Source organism: Tympanuchus pallidicinctus, unplaced genomic scaffold, assembly GCF_026119805.1.
Source record: "Tympanuchus pallidicinctus isolate F22 unplaced genomic scaffold, pur_lepc_1.0 scaffold9, whole genome shotgun sequence".
NCBI lineage: Eukaryota > Metazoa > Chordata > Aves > Galliformes > Phasianidae > Tympanuchus > Tympanuchus pallidicinctus.
The window spans coordinates 5,843,098-5,863,189 of record NW_026294813.1 but is presented as its reverse complement, the minus strand read 5'-3'; the positions used below and the strand labels follow the sequence as shown (position 1 = coordinate 5,863,189).

General features: G+C 38.5%; 1 long non-coding RNA gene across 6 annotated transcripts in view; it reads right to left on the bottom strand.

The window, feature by feature from the left end:
* LOC128074542 (uncharacterized) overlaps positions 1–5,486 on the bottom strand; it is a 30,448-nt gene extending 24,962 nt beyond the window's left edge. For 2 of the 6 annotated variants that reach the window (XR_008203220.1, XR_008203222.1), the window contains exons 1-3: positions 5,224–5,481; positions 3,093–3,168; positions 16–1,360 (exon numbers count right to left, since the gene is read on the bottom strand). This is a non-coding gene — a long non-coding RNA (uncharacterized LOC128074542). Of the gene's footprint in view, positions 1–15; positions 1,361–3,073; positions 3,169–5,223 lie in introns of all 6 variants that reach the window. The other 4 variants (XR_008203224.1, XR_008203223.1, XR_008203221.1 and 1 more) reach the window with 4 other exon arrangements.
* Between the last annotated feature and the right edge of the window lie 14,606 nt (positions 5,487–20,092).

Sequence of the window (20,092 nt, the reverse complement as noted above, 5' to 3'; positions counted from 1 at the left end):
AGAGGAAGCACACACCAAGAATAGTGTACTTGTTAGGAGGCCAGGAGCATCAGTGGAGTCTGTAACATATTTCCTGGATGTCTGAAAGAAAGAAAGGTTCAAATTCATGTTATAGACATAGCATCAGACACAGTTTCACTTCTTGTTCTCTGAGAGGAAAGATCTTTGCGTCATTTCCACCACTTTGATTACAATACCAACAAATGCTTAATTAAATGCAATGTTTTACCCTTGAAGTACCCCAAAAGACTGAAACATTCATATATTAAACCAAGGAATATTAACATTACTTCTGGGCTGAAATTTTCTGGGAATTAAATCATCACATTTTTTTCATGCTGCAACATGTCAGCATTCTATATACTTGCTGCAAAGCTAGCTCTTTATACAGCTTTTGATTGATTTTTTTTCTTTTTTTCTTTTTTCTTTTTTTTTTAACAAGATCGATGTTTTAAAAAAGAGCCAAGATAAATGTATGTTTCTTTGCTGGCAGCTGTGCAAATTTAGGATGTGAGTTTTCAGTTGACTTCTGCCAGGAACATCTGCCTTGAACTCACTTTAGTCTTACTAAAGCTGTCACCCTTCCGAAAGGAATTCCTGTTTCCCTTCCTTTCACACACATATGCGCTGCTTATCAGGGCATCTAGAGGAACAGCCAGATCTGTGTGATTAAAAAAAAGAGAAGGCCTGTCACTCACCATATCCCTTGGATTCAACAGAAAGGAAATTCATTTTAGGGAGCATTGAAACCAAACAATAGCAACTCTGCAGCTGGTTTCAGGGGTCTGATGTCAACAACACTAGACACATTTTTATCTCATTTGAGATGTATTGAAAAAGGAGAGTGCTTGATGAACAGTGGCTGACATAAACCAAAACAGATTTGCTCAGCAAGTAAAGTGGGATGAGAACAGAATTGTGCCACACACACTTTGGAACTTACAAAAAAATCCATATACTATTAAATGAAGATTATTTGAAAAGTAATTTCTGCTAATAAGTACTTAAAGAAAGATTTCTTTCTTTATGCACAACAATTTAAAAAAAATGCGTTCCTTTTTGAAATTTGTTGCATTTAAAGCTGTTAAATTTAAATGTATTGTCATCAACAATTATTCATCTGAGCAGGTAGCAAATCAATCTTCTTTCATGGTGACAAGGTTCAGAAAAAGAAAAAACAAACAACTAGTCTTTGAAGCTTTCAGAGATGACATAGTCAAGGATTAGTTTTAAAATATTTGTGCTTGCTTTGTAATAAGCAGTTTAATCCAGTTGCTTTTTATATTCTCTTCATGGGATCTTCCTGTTTTCTTTAGCTTCAACACTGCTCTTTCTTATCTTCTACAAGAAATCCAGATGGCTAAGATTTAAGAAAGATCATGCTTGATGACTAATGCATTAATACAGAGGATATTACGTTGTCTGAAGAACAAGCAAAGAGTAAACAATTAAAAGAATGTTTATGCTTCTTAAAAAGAAAAAAAAGAACTTTTGAAAACACCTGTCACAGCATCCAAACCCCGTCCTCTTTCACAGTTTTTTGTAACTTCCCAGAGATCTCTCAACACTTCCAAGTATTTTTTCATAACCAAGTGCTTCATGGCTACACAAAGTCCACCAACATAAAGGATTTTACTTAAAAAATAATTTTGTACGTATAGCTCATCCAAACGTGTGTATAGTCAGCCAGTAATCACATTCAGTCCAAACAGTGGATAATACATGTGACCGCCCTGTCACACTGTAGGAACCTTCATATATGGAGATGAGTTTGTTTGCCGTACCATTTCCAGTCCAGAAACTCAGTGTCAAGGCAGAGATGCAGCTATGCGCATGGAATATTGACAGGGATCAAAAGATTTGTGAATACTTCGGGCTAACTCTTCCCACAGAGGAGAGTGAGAGGGGGAGATGGGAAAACTTGCTTCCTTTACAGGATCAAAGCAGAAAAGCAAACCCAAACTTAGAAGTTTATCATATTCAGCTACATCTGTTTTAATAAATTATGTTGTGATGAGCAATGTTTCTGAACACCAAAATCTGACCAGACGTATTGACTGTTACAACAGTCTCTGGCATGTTTTTGTCTTATGAAATAATATTCTATGAAATGCAATTGCATGGACTTGCTGCCTTTTCACCTTTAGTATATAAGTCTAACAGAAACTCTCACCACACAAAGGAGGCTAAGATCTCAGGAAAAAGATGTCTTGTGGGAGCTAAGGTATGATGAAGGAATAAGGATGATAAGTATTATAAATGCATATAATCTTGGTCACAGTAAGGGGATTTTATGTACTTTTCAAAGTGAAAACGTAACACCAGGATTTAGAGATCATCTGCTTTCAAATTTTTACTCTACTAGATTTCCAAACTTAGTGAACATTGCCAATAAACAGAATTGTAAGTTTTAATTTAAGTTGATTAAAAGATTGATGCTGTGTTGGAAACAGTGGAGATTAGCACAAACGATAAAAAGAAAGAACAATAGTTATGGCAATTAATATCTCGTCTGATGTCTTTCCCTCTGGGAAATTAACATTAGAAGATTCTAATTCTTCAGAAATTATACTCCTTTGCAATTAGCTTTTGTGTGACAATCACTTTAAAACAGTGTACTAAATCTATCTGGAGGCATTTTTCCTTCACATAACTCATTAGCTCAAGAGGAAAATGTAAACGATTATTCAGGAGCCCCACAGAGTGCAGCACTGCATGGGAGAAGTAATAGCTTCCACTCTGTCTTGTACTCACTTTCTAGAACTTTGCACTTAATTTCCACTTTCCAATTTGGAAATCACTTTTCTACTATAAAAATTAGTTAATTGTACCTATTACCTGTAAAATTAACATAAATAGAAGCATTGCTTCCTGACACTGACATAGCTAAGACCTTTTAACTCTTGCACAATTATCCCCAAACCCATGACAATATGAACTAAAATGATCCCAAGTGTAAATGAGTAACCAAGCAGATTTTGAAAGGCAGAGAAAACGCATATTTATGGATGGATTGCGTGCTACAAATCTAGATATGCTATCATACAAATAGTAAACATTCTTTAGCTGCTACCTCATAAAATCAGTTTTACCACTGAAGTCACAGGCAGGCTGCCTAGGGACGCTCCAAGCTTGATGATGCACACTGTCAAATCCAGTGCTTTACCACTACAAAGGCAAAAAAAGGAGTAGTTGTATTCCAGCAAGAAGCATTTGGATGACAGAGAAGGCCATGAAAACAGCTTGCTTCTGTTTACCTCTACACCATGCTCTTTGTGTTTACCTTTAAGAGCTCACTGTCTCAAAGGTCCAAATTCTTCAGCGTAATTGTAATCACTTTGCAAAACAAAGCAGCTTTCGACTAATTTATTGAGCTTAAGTATTTTTCTTATGTAAGGTGAAACTCGGGTAATTTACAATCATGAAAGCAATACCTACACTCTTTGAATATTTCACGTTGATGTTGATGGAAGAGAGAATCTAAGCCACACGGGACACAATTAAAGCAATTTCAACTCACAAAGATATCTGATTCTTGCAGCTTTCTTTGGGCTGCCCTTAAGTGTGCTAGAGTCCAGGACACATATCACAGAATCACAGAATTGTAGGGGTTGGAAGGGACCTCCAGAGATCATCGAGTCCAACCCCCTGCCAAAGCAGGTTCCCTACAGCAGGTCACACAGGTAGGCATCCAGGCAGGTCTTGAACATCTCCAGAGAAGGAGACTCCACCACCTCCCTGGGCAGCCTGTTCCAATGCTCCGTCACTTCACTGTAAAGAAGTTCTTGTGCACATTGGTGCAGAACTTCCTATGCTGCAGTTTCCGGCCGTTTCCCCTTGTCCTGTCTCCACTCACCACTGAAAAGAGTCCGGCCTCGCCATTCTGCCCCCCACACCTTGGATATTTATAGACCTGGATCAGGTCCCCTCTCAGTCTCCTTTTCTCAAGGCTGAACAGACCCAGTTCACTCAGCCTTTCCTCATAGGAGAGATGCTCCAGGCCCTTCACCATCTTCGTGGCACAGGATTGACTAAAAAGTCAGTGTACAGAAGAGAAGTATTGGCACCCTCTTTCCAAAGCTCAGTTTTGAAGCGGAAAGGTTGAGTTCTGACAGTCAGTCCTGCACCACCCAATCAGTCCAGTAGGCTTTCCACCCATAACAACCTTAAGCAAATACATTTTCACTTCCAAATGTTTTTACTAGATTTTAGCAGAAACTAATGAGCAGCACCACAAAGTTAAAATAGAAATAAAAATCCTATGTGCTCTGCTTCTAGTGGAGCTTTTGCATTTATTAGTCATACTTCTATCCTGTTTGAACGTGTTATTGCTATTTTCTTTAATTCTTTTTCCAGGGGCTGTCTATAGTTATGCCTGATGACAGTTATTGTTTCCATTGTTGCTTTTCTAATGTAGTGTCCATAATGGTGTGTTGCTTTGCTATAAGTAATAAAGCAATAACACACACACACAAAAATAAAGGACAGAAAGGATCTGCCCATTAAAATAACAACAACATGTCTCTGGTGTATAAACAGCACTGAAAATCTTCCATCCAGGACTTCCAAAGGTGTTCCTGAATTTGCTGAAACATCACATACCAGGGATGTGAGAGACATAGACCTGTTGGAACGTGCCCAGAGGAGGTCACCCAAGGGATGGAACACCTCTCCTACAAGGATAGTCCAAGAGAACTGGGGCTGTTCAGCCCAGAAAAAACAAGTTTGAGAGATTACCTGATAGCAGCTTTTCAATATCTACAGAGGAGTTATAGGAAAGAAGGGGACAGGGGACAGACTGTTTAGCAGGATCTGGGGTGAGAGAACAAGGGGAATGGCTTCAATTTTAAAGAGGTTAGATTTAGGTTAGATATAATGAAAAAGTCTGTTACAGTGAGGGTGGTGCGGCACTGGAAGAGGTGCCTTGAGATATGGTTGATGCCTCATCCCTGAAGACTTTCAAGGTGAAACTGGATGAGGCCCTGGGAAACCAGACCTGGCTGTGATGTCCCTATTCCTTGCAGGGGATTAGGATTATATGGCCTTCAGAAGACCCTTCCAACTCTTAAGAATTCTGTGATTCTACAATTCTATGAACAAAGTTGTACATTTAGATTACTCCAAAAGATTGGAAGGAAGAATGAGGGCCGCTATGAAACATAAATAATACAGCATTTAAACTCTTTCAATACTGTAGTTTTCATTAATTAAGAAATTTCTAACCTGAAAAGGATCGCTCTGAATTAGAAGACAGATGTTATTTTACACTCAGGGTCAGAGAATAATAGAGTACCTTAAGTAGGAAGGGAGCCATTCCGGGTCCCACACAGGACTACTCCAAACACAGGGTCTGAGAGCATTGTCCAAACACTCCTTGAACTCTGGCAGCTAAGGGCTATGACCTTTGCCTCCAGCAGCCTGTTCCAGGGTTTGACCACCGTGTGATGAAAAGCGTTTTCTTATCATCCATCTGACCACTCTCCCACACAGCTCCATGCCATTCCCTCAGTCCTGTTGTTAACACCAGAGAGCACAGATCAGTGCTGCCCCTCTACGCCCTATTTGTTATGATCAATGACTGCATAGTCTTTCAGATGTTCTTTAATAACTCCAAGAATAATCTTCATAATTTTTCCAAACGTTGAAATGAAAATGAGAGGCCTCTAGTTATCAGGATCTTCTTTCTTGCCATTCCTGGAAATGATGAATGGATTTCAACCTCATTGAGCAGCAACTGAAGTCAAGGTTTGGTGAACAGTGAACTCTCATAGGATTTAAGAATACGTAGCTGAGGTCTGTTAGCTCTGTAATGATGTTCATGTTATTTTCCTGCCCTGTCAGCCAATAAATATGGGGGAATTACACATTTTGGAATAGTGTAACTTGTTTTACCACTACTGAAAATGATGTTAGTGCCACAAAAATAATACAGTTTCTTTATTTAGTAACAATCCTGGCCATCTTTTCTTTTTGGTAGCTGCAAAGCAATTTCTCCTACTGGAGAAAGAAAAAGGCATGTATAGATATAGAAGAAGCAGGAGAGCAAGTGAAAAAGCACATCTGCACTAAGCTGTCATACTTCCCACGCAGAATCCTCCAGGATTCTGGAGCTTTCTCCTGCCACCATCTTCACCATGCCAATCTCTTGACATTTGTGCATAACCAATTCTGACTTTATAATCCTTCACATTATGACTAGATCTGTCAGTGAAGGATATTTTCACCACTGTACACTGGATATCAAACTTAAGAGCTTCAGCTGATATTCAGGGTTGCCTGTATAGATAATGAAAGACGCTAATGAATCACTCATGGGAAGAGCTTAAATTTGACCACTCTAACTTCACCAGACATTCAGGGAGTCCAAGGCCATAAGCCTAAACTCAGGTTATGTAAGTGTCTTTATATGGGACATTATCATTTTTATTATTGAAATCCAACTAGATAATTTCCTGGGTTTACTGGAGAAATTGTCTTCTAAAGCTGATTTGATCACTTTGAATGTGTTTTTTTGCTAGATGATTTTGTACAAATTCTTTATAAAGCTTAGATTACACCCATGGAGAATTTTTCAGATTTAGGTTGTGTGTCCAAATATTCAAATAATTTTGGGAATAATGCTTGAAAAAATATGAAAAAAAATGGTTGAAACAAAATGAACAGGATTAGCCTTTAATTGTTTTCTGCAGAATCTGTTTAATTTCTTGCATTCTTTCTCTGAAGAGAGAAAATTAAGTTGATAAAAGGGTTAGGTGAATAGATTCTACTTGTAATAGAACTTTTTAGAACTTTTCTACTTTTAATGCACACAGACCAAAGAGATGAAATTTCAGCTCCTTTTTTTTTGCAAACTACTACTTACCGTACTAGCTTCTATAGAGTTCCAGTAGGATCCCATCAACCCATTTAGCAAAGAACTTTGATTGTCTTCTTGCAAACTGGAGAAAATAAAAAATGAGTATACCATACCCTGTGAGAATTGAATCAAAGCTCTAATAGTGATAGCCGTTAACACCTTACAGTATTTCTTACCAACATTTTTGTAAGATCATCTGAAATGACAGGAGTTTGGGAAAAAATATTGAAAAGAAAAAAAAAAGATACAGAAAAATACAGTATAAGCACTCAGACTCTGAATAAGCCTTACACTGAACTTGTAGTGGTAAGGATTTGAAGGAATAGATGTATATTTAGGAAAAGGCAGACATTCAAATAAACATGTATGTATGTAAGTTAAAATGGAATTATGATTCTTTTGTTCCAAAGTAGGGACAAAGTGAAAGGAGTATTTTCTTCTTTCCCAATAGCTTGTATAAAATGTCTGCTCAGATTTCCTTCCCAAAAGACCAAAGATTTACAGACTTTCTATCTTCAAAGCACAATATTGCATTTTTCCAATACTTAAAAGCTCTTCCTTGGTTCTGTGTTTTGAAAAGATTGAATTAACAGAATATAAACAGAATATATTCCATTGCAGCCTGTTGTACACAGAGGCTCAGGAAGCATTTAAAATAAAATAAAATAAAATAAAATGCCCCAAAATTGCAACCATGCAGCACTGACAGGCACCATATATGTTGATACTCCTTTTAGCTACCGTTGAGTCAGTGCCTGCTGACAGAGAAGAGTTATCGTGTCCAGTTCTTATTCACCTCTCCCTTCAAAAAATGGACAAAATTGATGAATTTTTATCTTTTTCACATTCCCAGCTCAATATCCAAATATGTTTTGGATATTTGGATATCCGCTTTCTAGTCTCAGACAAGATCTTTGATGATGATAAGCTAAATTCTCTGTCAAAAGAAAAAATCAAATCTCAAGAATTATTATGCAAGAGATAGAATAATGTTCCACATTATAAATCTGTTAAGTGCAAAAAGAAAAACAACCTGATATAAGAGCAATTCTGGTCTTGTAGAAAAGAAAACAAGAGAGAAAAAAAGAGAAATAAGGACAACCAGAAAACCTTTAACAACTTCTGACTGATAATGATTAGAGAAATTAGACTCTGCAGCTTAAAAAGAAATTGCGGGTTTGGGAAGAGCCATCAAAGGAGGATATAACAGACACCCATAAAATGTGAGTAGAAGATAGATGACTGGAGCATGACTGTTCCTTACCTTTCCCTGTAGAAAACTTGTGTCTATCAAATGAAATAGGAAGTGATAGATTCAAACTAAAAAAAAAAAAGATGCTTCGATAACTCAGCTCAACAACGGAGCATCTTGGCATAGGACCTTGTGTACAGTGAATGTTTGCATGGGTTCATAAAGCGTTTGGATAAATTAAAGAAATTAGCATGGTGCTGAGGCAGCTTTCATTCATGGTGACAATGCTCCTGGTGGCTAAGGGAATCCTTGGTCATAAATTGCTTGAATGCGGAAAACTGTTTTGGATAAGAGTTGTTATGGAGTTTCCCTGTTGTTATACATTACTTGGAACTTGCAGAGACAAGAAAGCACACTGACCTTCATATATGCAATATCAAACTAGTCATATGCTCAAATTTTATTTGTTTTCCAGACTGGTACAAAAGAAAAGCTGGAGCTAAATAGCAACAGAACAGAGAAGTGTTCTGGTACATGGGTATGTTCTCTAATCTTTCAGCACTGGAACTATCACTACAATATGAATAGATACCTATAAAGTTATAAAAATATGCTGATAAATTCCAAGTCTTCCACAGAGAAGCCTCTAGTTGGTTGATTTGAACCATCACACTCACAAGCACCATTTAAGTAAATCCTTGTCAGATACCATTTCTGGTATTCAGCTTTCAGACATGCAGATCCTCAGTGTCCAATTGTTCCCATAGGAACATCTGTGAACAAAATACAAGTTGTCTTGAAAAGAGACATTGTCTCTCTCAAGGGAGAGATTGTCCTGGAAAATCCTCTATCATCTTTCACCTTGCAACGTTTTCAGCACATTACTCAACAATAAACAATCCAGAAAGTGAACTTTGTTCTCTATTATCACACTGGAGGTTTTCCATGTGCAGCCAAAGCAAGCATTAGTATCACAAAGGCTGACTATGTATTGATTTTGCAAGAGACTGCACATCACTTCAGAGAGCACCAATGGTAGCTTTGGCTATCAACACACCTCACTTTCCAACAAAGCTGGCAATCAAATCTTACTCACCTTTCAGCTGAAGGTTTTCTATGCTTCTGATAACTTCTGATCAACCAGTTAATCTCCAAATACTTACAAGTTAGATATATTTGAGAAAAACAGGTCATTTTAACAGAAGCAAAATATTGAGTCAACTGTACCCCTCGTAGAAGAAAATAATGGAGCCCACTGAGCCCCCTGAATATTTAAGTTTTCACAATGACAGTTTTCTAACATACATGGTAGAGGGAAACAATTTTCTCTCCCACACTTATTTACCTTTAACTAAAAAACATTGAATATTCATGCTGTATCAATTATATGCATTAAAAGAATCTCTCTTAACTCAGCCACACTGGGATTTTGTGTGCTAACTATCCTGTTAACTATCCTTGTTGACATGAATTGCAGTCATTTCACACATTCCATTCCAGGTCTGAGGCTGTATCCACCTTCTCTGCTTTTGCACAGTGCCCGTAAGAATTTGGATTGCAATCCTTGATAAAATGTAAAACTACTACTGTAAAAATGGTGAAGCACAGTCTTCAAGTCTAGGAATCAGAAATAAAAAAAAAAGAAATTCACAGTATTTTTGTCAGCAAAACTAGCTTCTTCAAAAATAATACAGGTAATTAAGTAATACTTAAGTGGTTGTTCTTCTGTGTTTAATGTACATCTTCTTAATCTAACTGTACAAAATAGGAGTCAGAGAAACATAGGGATAATGTAGCAATTTCAGGAAGCTGAGTTTTTCAGGACATCTGATGTTGTCAGGCATCTCTCGGTACTTGGTCAAGTTACAGATTATTAAACTGTCCTGAAATTTTCCCTGACTTGAGTTAATTGTAGCTAAAGTTTATCTCTCATTTCCTGCCCTATCCCCCTCATAAACCCCAGCTCCTGGTTATACTGTCCAGCACTGAAGTCAAGCACCAGTGTGTCACAGCTTGGTAATTCTGGGATACCTTCTGCCCTGTCCTTGAGGCTGGAGGATTCCCACTTCTTGCTCCCTCCTCTCTCAGAGGAATTGATTGACTCTCAGTGCTGGTTGTCAAAATTCCAGGACCTTACACAAGACCAGATCCTTATTAGTGGGGAAAAAAAAAAAAGTATTAAAATAAAAAAGATAATTCCAATTTATGCTAATAATATTGCTTCAGTTATGCTCCACTTTGTTCACCAGAAAATATATCTGTCATTCTGTCTTTCAACCTCTTCTCTTCTGTGATTGTATAACTCAAAGTGTTCACTGAGTTTTCTGTTGTTATCTGTTGTTTGCCAGCTGCCTCTGAGAATACACTAACCTTTTCAACAGGTCTGCTTTAAGCTCTTTGGCACTCCTTTAAAAGCGTCAACCTAACACTGAGCTGCTATCAACCATGGGCTTGCTATCAGTTCATAAACATTTCAGTTTCAAATATGCAAAATTGTCTTATATTACTTTACTGAAAGGAACTTGAATCCAGTAAATCTGATGTTCAGTGATTGGAGTGTGTTGCAGAGTAAATTCTTCATCTGAAGGAAAGACAGATGACTATCAGGACTGAGAATTTACCACTGCCTCCACGAGCCAGGCATACTCTTTTCCCGTGAACTCAGCTGCCTTCTCACTCCACAGCCAGCATCCTTAGAGAAGCAAAATCTAGCTCCACAGCCTGCTTTGTTCCTTATCCACCAACCACGTTTGAACAAAATGTGCTTGGCACACACTCCAGTTCAGCACAATTAAAATACAGACCTCTTAGATGCAGACTGTATGTAGAGACTGCATTGTGTCTCACAACCCCCGTAACTAGAGGCATGTCCAGCACACAATTGGCATCTTACACAATTAAGCCCTCAGTGGACACTATAGAGACAGAGAACTAAAACATGATAGGTAAGGATTAAAGCAGCGAGCTTCAAGATTAAATTAAATTTGTGAGTAGTCTGGGCTGGGTTTTTTCAAAGATGTTCAAATAAGATAAGAATTTGAATCAAGTTAAAATTCAGTGCAACTAGAAATACAACTTGTAAAGACTATTTTGAAGATTCCATTACCCTCAGGCTTGTTTTTATTAACAGTAACTGCCTTAATGACATTTTTAACTGATATCTGAATAATCATTTTCTTAGACACATCGCTGTCTTCTAGGGTGAGGAGCTGTCCCAAAAACTAAAAGGCATATTTAGATTGCCTTATGCAGAGCTAGGAATTCTAATTAGTTTAATTACATGTCTATTCAGTACTCTAGATTAATGGGTCATTGTTGGGTGTAGAAGCACGAAACCCAGCAGATAAGCTGGAAGCCTTAAAGCAATAACTTTCACAGTGATGGCATCATGTATTTATTACATAACGTTTTTGATTTGCCCATGTGCTGGACAGATCCTTAGGTGCAACTGTAAACTATCCTTTCCTACCAGCTGAAAGACTCTTTGTGTTTGCAGTAGAAAAAGAAATGGAGGAAACAAATAAATAAACAGAGTGGTGAGTGAAAAAGCAAACCATCCTGTCTCACAGAAGTGCAAGGAAGAAGAGGCTACCCACTACTCTGTATACTACCTTTTACCCTGTACTAGTTTTTAGAGGTTTAATGGGTTTACTCACTTAGTCACCCTATTTAAGCCTTCCCAAACTTATTCAAAGAGAAAAAGGTCTAAAAAGCAAATGGTTTTTACTGCACAATATTTATATTTCCCAAAGCTGAGGTTTTTCTTCTCAATTATTTATTAATCCTGTTTTATTAATCCTATTAATCCTGATTTATCAATCTTGTTCCACCCAGCCATATAAAATTCTTGCTTTCAGTTTATTCCGCTCTGTCTGAATTTAGACCAAGGGTTTGCATCTGTCAGCTCTTGCTCAAGAGTCCGTATCTGTATTATTACAAAATCGACCTCTCTAGAATGCATTCACAATATAAATGAAGTGCTATATAAGCATACATTCATTAACCCTCATAGCTTTCCTTTGAGGTAAGCATTCTGTATGCCCAATAGTCTTTAGTAATCTGAGGCAGATAACAGTTCATCCAGTGAAGATTCCTTAATTAAACTTCAACACTCTATATCTTACAGATAGTAAAAATTTATTCTCCATTCTCTGTATTTGATTATTTTCTACTCTCTAAGAAAATTTATAGTAAGAGTGCCAACAGCAAGTACTGCTCACTGTCCTTGCTGGTGTCTCTTTGAGGGCCCATACTATCCATGTACACAACAAACCTCACAAGCTGCCCTCTGCTTATTTCTCTAAGTATGTTGTTCCTCCACTCAGTTTTAGCAATTTCTTCCCCTACAGCCACTGCAAATTTCAGTTCCCTAGTTCATCATTCCCTCTTTGTCCACTTCTAATCTCTAAAAGGGTTTATCAAAGTATCTGCTTCCATTAGATAACAGATCTTTTCTGACACCTCCTCTTTGGCTATATTTAGTCAATCTGTTTAATAATACATCTTGGATCCTGGTCTTGGAGGAATTCTCCCTGAACATAGCCCAATTCACAGAGGCATGTTGAGAGACCACTTAATGCATTCTCAGTCATATCATGATATCAAAGACATCTCTGGCCAGAATCTGTAAGCATTTACAGTGCTGAAGATTCCCAAAATAGTCTATCTTGTTCTGTAAATATTATACTTTTTCCAGTATTTCAACAAATGTTCCATCCTGAGGAATAATTTCTGAAGATAAAAGCATCTGAAAACTTGCTGAGAAGTAGGACTTATTGGCTTGAACATAGCCCTCTGCTAATACATCTCTCTGACATCCATGTAAAATTTCTGTGTTAGTTTCTTCCAATTTGTGCATCCTTAGCTAGAAAGTTATCCTCAGAGCATGGTTTGCTCCTCAGTATATTCATATCCAGTGAAGCTTCAAAATATAGAAAAATGTAAGCTTGTGACATCTATATGTACTAATACAAAAAGTGAGATTAAATTATTAATTGAATATTTCCACTCTTAATCATTTTTCTTTACCTCCAACTACATTTACTGTTTCATCACAATATTAGCATACTAGTAATCTGAGAACAGGAAAATTTTAGAGACCAACTTTTAAATCCCATTTTAACTGATATATCCAACAGTGAAATCTAAATTTGCAACGTTTGAGAAAAAAAAAAAAGTGAATATTATAGTACCCTGAAATATATTCTCAAATTGCTTAATAATCAGTGAAGTTCTATAGCTTTTATGCCCTGCTCTGGAAGTCCAGGATGCTATGCAGAATACACCCCTGATGATTCAGGTGGAGACAGTAAGATTGCTCCTCTCCTTCTGGACTGTCACAAGAGCATGGGACCGGATGGGCTCCACCAGTGCTGAGGGAGCTGGTGGCAGTGATAGCTGAGCTGCTCTCCACCATCTACCAGCACTCCTGGTTATCTGGAGAGGTGTCAGAGGATTGAAGGCTTGCCAGTGTGACTGCCATCTACAAGAAGGGCCATAAGGAGGAACTGGGGAACTACAGGCCTGTAAGCCTGACCTCAGTACCAGGGAAAGTTATGGAGCAAATCATCTTGAGTGAGATCACACGACATGCGTGTGGCAACTAGGGGATCAGCCCAGCCAACATGAGTTCATGAAAGGCAGGTCCTGCTTGACCAACCTCATCTCCTTCTATGGCTAAGTGATCAGACTGGAAGATAAGGGAAAGACTGTTGATGTAGTCTACCTAGACTTCAGCAAAGCCTTTGATATGGTCTCTTACAGTATTCTCCTGGGAAAACTGGCTGCCTGTAGTCTGGACAGGTATATCCTTTTTTGGGTAAGGAACAGGCTAGAGGGCTGTACCCAGCAGGTAGTTGTTAATGAAGTTCAGTTGGCGACCCATTCCAAGTGTGTCCCACACGGGTCAGTACTGGGACCCATCTTGTTCAGTATCTTTATTGATAACCTAGATTGAGGATTGGGGATTGAATGTAGCCTCAGTAAGTTTGCAGATGACACGAAGCTGGGAGGTGGTGTCAATATGCCTGAGGGTAGGGAGGCCCATCAGAGGAATCTGGATAAGCTGGATCGCTGGGCTGAGGTGAATGGGATGAGCTTCAACAAGGCCAAGTGTCAGGTCCTGCACTTTGGCAACAACGACCCCATGCAGTTTTATAGGCTTGGGGATGAGTGGTCTGGTGACTGTGAAGAGGAAAGGGACCTGGAGGTGTTGGTTGATGCTCAGCTGAACATGAGCTAACAGTGTGCCCAGGTGGCCAAGAGGTCCAATGCCATTTTGGCCTGCATTAGAAATAGTGTGGTCAGCAGGAGCAGGGAGGTGATCATCCCCCTGTACTCAGCACTGGTGAGTCCATATCTTGAGTACTGTGTTCAGTTTTGGACTCTCACTACAAGAAAGACATGGAGGCCCTGGAGCATACCTAGAGAAGGGCAACAAAGTTGGTAAGGGGTCTTGAGTACAGTTCTTAAGAAGAGTGCTTGAGGCAGCTGGGACTGTTCAGTCTGGGGGAGGCTCAGAAGAGACCTCACTGTACTCTAAAAATTCCTGAAGGGAGGTTGTGATGAGAAGGGGTTTGGTCTCTTCTCTGAGGCAACAAACAGGACCCAAGTAAGTGGCCACAAGTTCTGCCAAAGGAGATTTAGATTAGATACAAGAAAAAACTTTTTCTCTCAGAGAGTGGTCAGGGGCTGGAATGGCTGCCCAGGGAGGTGATGGAGTCGCTGTCCCTGGCAGTGTTCAAAGATGTCTGGATGAAAAGCTACGAGGTATGGTTTAGTCGCTTGTGGTAGCAATGGTAATGGGTGGACAGTTGCACTAGATGATCATATAGGTCTTTTCCAACCTTGTGATTCTATGATTCTGTGATTTAAACAGCAATCACACTTGTTTTCAGATGTTGTAAGTGCATTATACTAAAATGTGATATACAGATTGTAAACCTCAAAGGCAGTTCACAGATCAGAAGTCTGGTACTGCAAATACTTGCTTTAAAGGCAATATTTAAAGGGAATTGAATAGCAAAAGATACCTGTATATGATTTTTTTGTTCAGAAGCAGATTTTTTTAGTGTAAGCATTATACTTCAAAGTGTACACAGCACCTTCCAACAATACCGATTTTTCATGATTTGTAAATAAAATCAAAACCTATTAATTCACCTTCTGTCAGGCTTGTGAAAGTCTTATCAAAACCTATTAATTCACCTTCTGTCAGCCTTGTGAAAGTCTTAGAGGAAGATAGCACTACATTCCTTTCTTTGAAGTACAGATGATAAAATTAGAATATTTGCCTCTGATTTTCAAAAGTGACAGTCCAGCTCTCTCCAGTCCTCCTCATAGAGCATGCTTGGTCTACTATTAACTGCTGTTTATTAAATGTTTTCTAGTTTTTTATTTATCAATAATAGCTAGAAAAGCATTCATGTACATTTTCTCAGGCAGGCATGCTTGCACCTTTGCACATCCAAGACCATCGTAGCTCTTGAATCACTATAAAGTTTTATAACTATTATTTTTATGAAGAATTTCAGTAACATTCGTCCCTAAGTGCAAATCTATTCAGTGACTCAACTGTGATTTTCCACATTGAATAATGAGTTTACATGCAAATTTAGAGATTTCTGCAAATAGTTAAGAAACACAGAATGTGGGAAGGAATAGAAGGTGACAGATTGAATATTTGCCTGAGAGCAAACAATATGCAACTCAAATATTCTAACCACACAGTCAGTGGGAGTTGGGCCAGGGGTACCATTAACTTGTATGTGCCCAAGAAGATAAACACTATATTTCCATAGTGGAGAACTTACATAACTAATTGCAAAGAAGGCAAGATGTGATGCTCATTTCAGAAATGTTATTCATCCTCAACTTTAAAGCAGGGTTGAAAATAACTTACAGAGAAATTAATTTTACAGGTAAACTAGTCTTACTTTCTGGTCCCATATAATTTGTGCTAATTTTAAGTTGCACATTATTTACTTCTAATGCATTTATGTAGCATGTTTTTAGTTGTTACTCTGCTGTTCAGCTAGCAGTTGTAGCCAAGCAATTAAAAAAGGCATATAGAAAATTACTTGCTGGCCCTGACTGCTCACCTTGAACTATAATACCCTGAAAAAATATCCAAGCACAGGAATGTAAATATCTATAACAAACATTCAAATCTTTCAATATTTGGGGGGCAATCCAGAATACAGGAAATGCAAACACATAGTGAGGAAGTCCTGCCATATGTTCTACCTGCCATTACTCAAAAGATTATTGTTGTACCCTAGCCAAGACTATGTTAATGATGTGCACAGGAAGGGGCTTCCATCTACCATTATCAGCTTCCCACTGCAGTACTGATCCTTGCAAAATAAAGACATGTCAGACCTCAGTGATACATGTACATGCAGGATGTACATCTCACGTTCACTCTGTAGCCCTAGACAAATGCTATGCATGCAGGGAGGTAGTGAGTAATAAAGGTGGTAGCTAAGCATAGTAGCCCTGAAGCTCTCCAAGACATTCTAACATACCGAGATGGCCATTTCTTGCTCTTTCCACAGGAAACTCTCAGATCTTCTCCATCCTCAGTATGGAAAAGAGGGATGTTATAGAAGAAGGAAAAAAAAAAAATAAAGACAAGGGGAATGGTTTTAAACTAAAGTAGGGAAGATTTAGTTCAGTTTAGTTAGGAAGAAGTTTTTCACTCAGAGGGTAGTGACGCACTGGAACAGGCTGCCTAGAGAGGCTCTGGTTGCTCCATCCATGGATGTGGCTCTGGGCAGCCTGCTGTAGTTGCTGGTGATCCTGCCCCTGGCAGGGGTGTTGAAACTAGATGATCTTTGCAATCCTTTTCAACCCAGACTATTCTATGATTCTATGATTCTATGATTCTATGATTCTATGATTCTATGAATGTCAAATGAAAATTGCTCTGTGTTCCTCCTATGCATGTAGTCTTCTGTTTCTCAGCTGCACCTTCCATCATTTACTTTTTCCTGTCTAGCCTTGCTAGATGCTGGGTTAGAATTAAGATGCTTCATTCCCTGACCACTGTGTATGTTTTTAGGGAAGAATCCGCAATGGAAATTTCACATCACATTTGCAGCTTTCCTTGGCATTATATGTGCATTGCATTTTTAAAATTCTTGCTCTAAAGCATTAGACTGTGTAGCTAGAAACATCATCAGTAGTGGTCTTGTGTGCAGAGCCTGCAGGACTTTCAGCCATTTCATGTCAAGACCTTGCTTTACCTGCTGGCATTTCATGGCACAAGGAAGTAAGTCTGCAGACTAAACTTGAAAATAGCACAACTTTATAAACTGAAAGTGTCTGAGTTCTCTAGGGACATCCTCGAACTGTAGTAGCCAGCTCTCAGCTTTATATTCACAGCCTGTGCACCTCACTGAAAAACAACGATGACAAAAACTAACACACACACAAAAAAAATCCAGCCACACACAGACAACCAACCAACCAACAAATAAAAAAAAACAACCAACAAACAAACAAAAAGATCCACAAAATAAGAAGCCAGAAAACTGACAAACCTGAAATATTTCAGAGTGAAAATATAATGCAGTGCAGAGAGAAAAGCCAGACAAGCAGGATTTCTCCATCCTGTAAATACTGGCAAGAAGAAATGTTTGGATATTGTACATTGCTACCATGGTCTCAGGGCAAGAATTGCAATAGGATTTGGTGGCTTGCAATTGCTGGCACAACTATGAGGAGCAGCTGAGGAAACTGGGAGTATTTAGTCTGCAGAAGAGTAGGCTGAGGGAAAATCTTATCCCTCTCTACAACGACCTAAAGGAGGCTGTGGCAAGGTGGGAGTTGGTCTCTTCTCTATTTAGTGATAGAACAAGAGGGAATGGCCTCAAGTTATGCTGGAGGAGGCTCAGGTTGAATATTAGCAAAAAAATTCTTCTTTGAAAGAATGGGCAGGCAGTGGAATGGACTGTGCAAGGTGGTAATTGAGTTGCCATGCCTGGAAGAGTTCAAGAAAAGTTTAGATGCTGTACTAAGGGATGTGGCTTAGTGGGGAAATACTGATGATAGGTGCATGGTTGGACTGGATGATCTCGGAGATTTTTTCCAACTTTGGTGATTCTATGATTCTACAAACCTACGATTTTCCTGAGGAGCACTGAAGTGTGAAGAAGTGTGTCTAGCAAAAGGTTCTAATAACCCTTGCTGCAGCAAAGCACTGGTCTTGAAAAGCTGTTCCCAGCATCTCCGCCAGCACCTTGTCAAAGATTGCTCTTACAAACTAAACTCAGGTGGGCAGTTTAGCACATAAAGTTTTGCATAGGTAAGAACATGGAAACTGATTTAACAACTCACTCATCAGTGAGTGTTGAACATTTTCTGTGCCGACCATTTCTCAAGTCTGTTATTAAGATGCTACTTTAATTTTTGTGTGAGACAGAGTGGTGTGCCCAATTCAGAGAAATCCAGCCCTGTTTCTGGCAGATGAGGCTTTTGTCAAAGTAATATGTTACAGATCTTTGTAGCTTAGTTCAGTCATGCTGTCTCATGCAGCAGGAGGTGTACATAGACCTCAGCTATCATACATTATATATGGTCATAAAATTCATCTTACAGTAATATACAAGAATGAAATAAGACTGAGAAGATCACAAAATATCAGTTCTGCCAACGTACTTTTGAAGACAGAAACATCCATAAGAAATGCAATCTGGACAGCTTGGGTTGGTGATTACGCAAACTCTAGATATCATAAACTCGATGCTACTTTGGGATGGAAACAGATGCGTCTTAATCCAAAGGTTCTAAAGCTAAGACAATTTTATAAAGATATTTTGAAGTCATAATACATAAAGATATTATCTCCAAAATACTAAAACTAAGCTATGTTTCAGCACCAACATGCATGATTTTCAAGCAAATTTTCTCCACTTAGTATTCTGAACAATAGGAGAGTGGTTAGGCACCATTAACTTTCATTTTAAATATACACGCAGCTTCACTGATAATTATTTGATTTCTCTCCAGGTCAATTGATTTTTGAAATAGGAGCAAGCAATTTCTCATAAAATGTGTTTATGTAACAAATGCCATGAAAATCTGTCTTGTTATAAAGTGAAAACTTGAGTAACAAAACTATCCCAAAAAAATCAAATCAAAGTGGTACAGGATGAACGGTGTGTAAGGTCACTGAATAACAGATGTGCTCCCATGTGCTCCACTGTCATGGTTTTGTGTTTTGTTGGTTTTCAGTATTCTACATCATAACATCATGTAGTGTACAGGCAGTTAAAGTGTTAATGCTCCAGTTCCAGGTTCCTATCCCTATACATCACAGAAGTCATGGGAACTGGCCCTTCTGTGTGTGGCAGCCTCTTACTGCCTTGCAGTGAGTGCTGGAGGGTGCTTTCCTAGCCGTTCCAAGCTTTTCAGGTTTGACTCAGTCTCAGGAACTCTCTCTATTTTATTTATTAGTCTCAATTTCAATTAGATTGTACTATATTGTGTTATCTTGCATTCCTATATCACAGTTAGTAAAATAAGTTCTCCTCCACTGATTGTTGCTGCTGTTTTTCTTCCTTCCTTGAGCCCAGCTCCCATCTCCCTGTCCCTTTTCCCTTTTCCTTCCCATTTTGTGGGGCCAAGGGGGGGCCCAGGGGCCTACTGCCCCCCTGCCACAGGAGTAGATTGATCTAGTTAACTCTGTGACAGCCATTGAATACACAAATAAGATATGATTTACTGCAAGACCTTTTGTAGAAGCACTATATGTGATGACTTTCCTTAGTATGACTCTAAGGCAGATTTTAGGTAGATTTAGCAAAATAGATGACGGCTGTAACTGTATATGCCAAAGACACAACTTGATGTTGGAGATCATGTAAGCAGTCTGTAATTTAAGCATCTCGTATAATACAGATCCCATGCTCCTTTTCCAAAGTATTATTTTTCACTGAGACATTTGTTTACTGATGATGCAAAGAATAAACAACAAATTTGGTATAAAACTCAAAAAAACATTGCAAGTGTAGGAGAGACTTTACTAGGTAGTCTTTGTACCT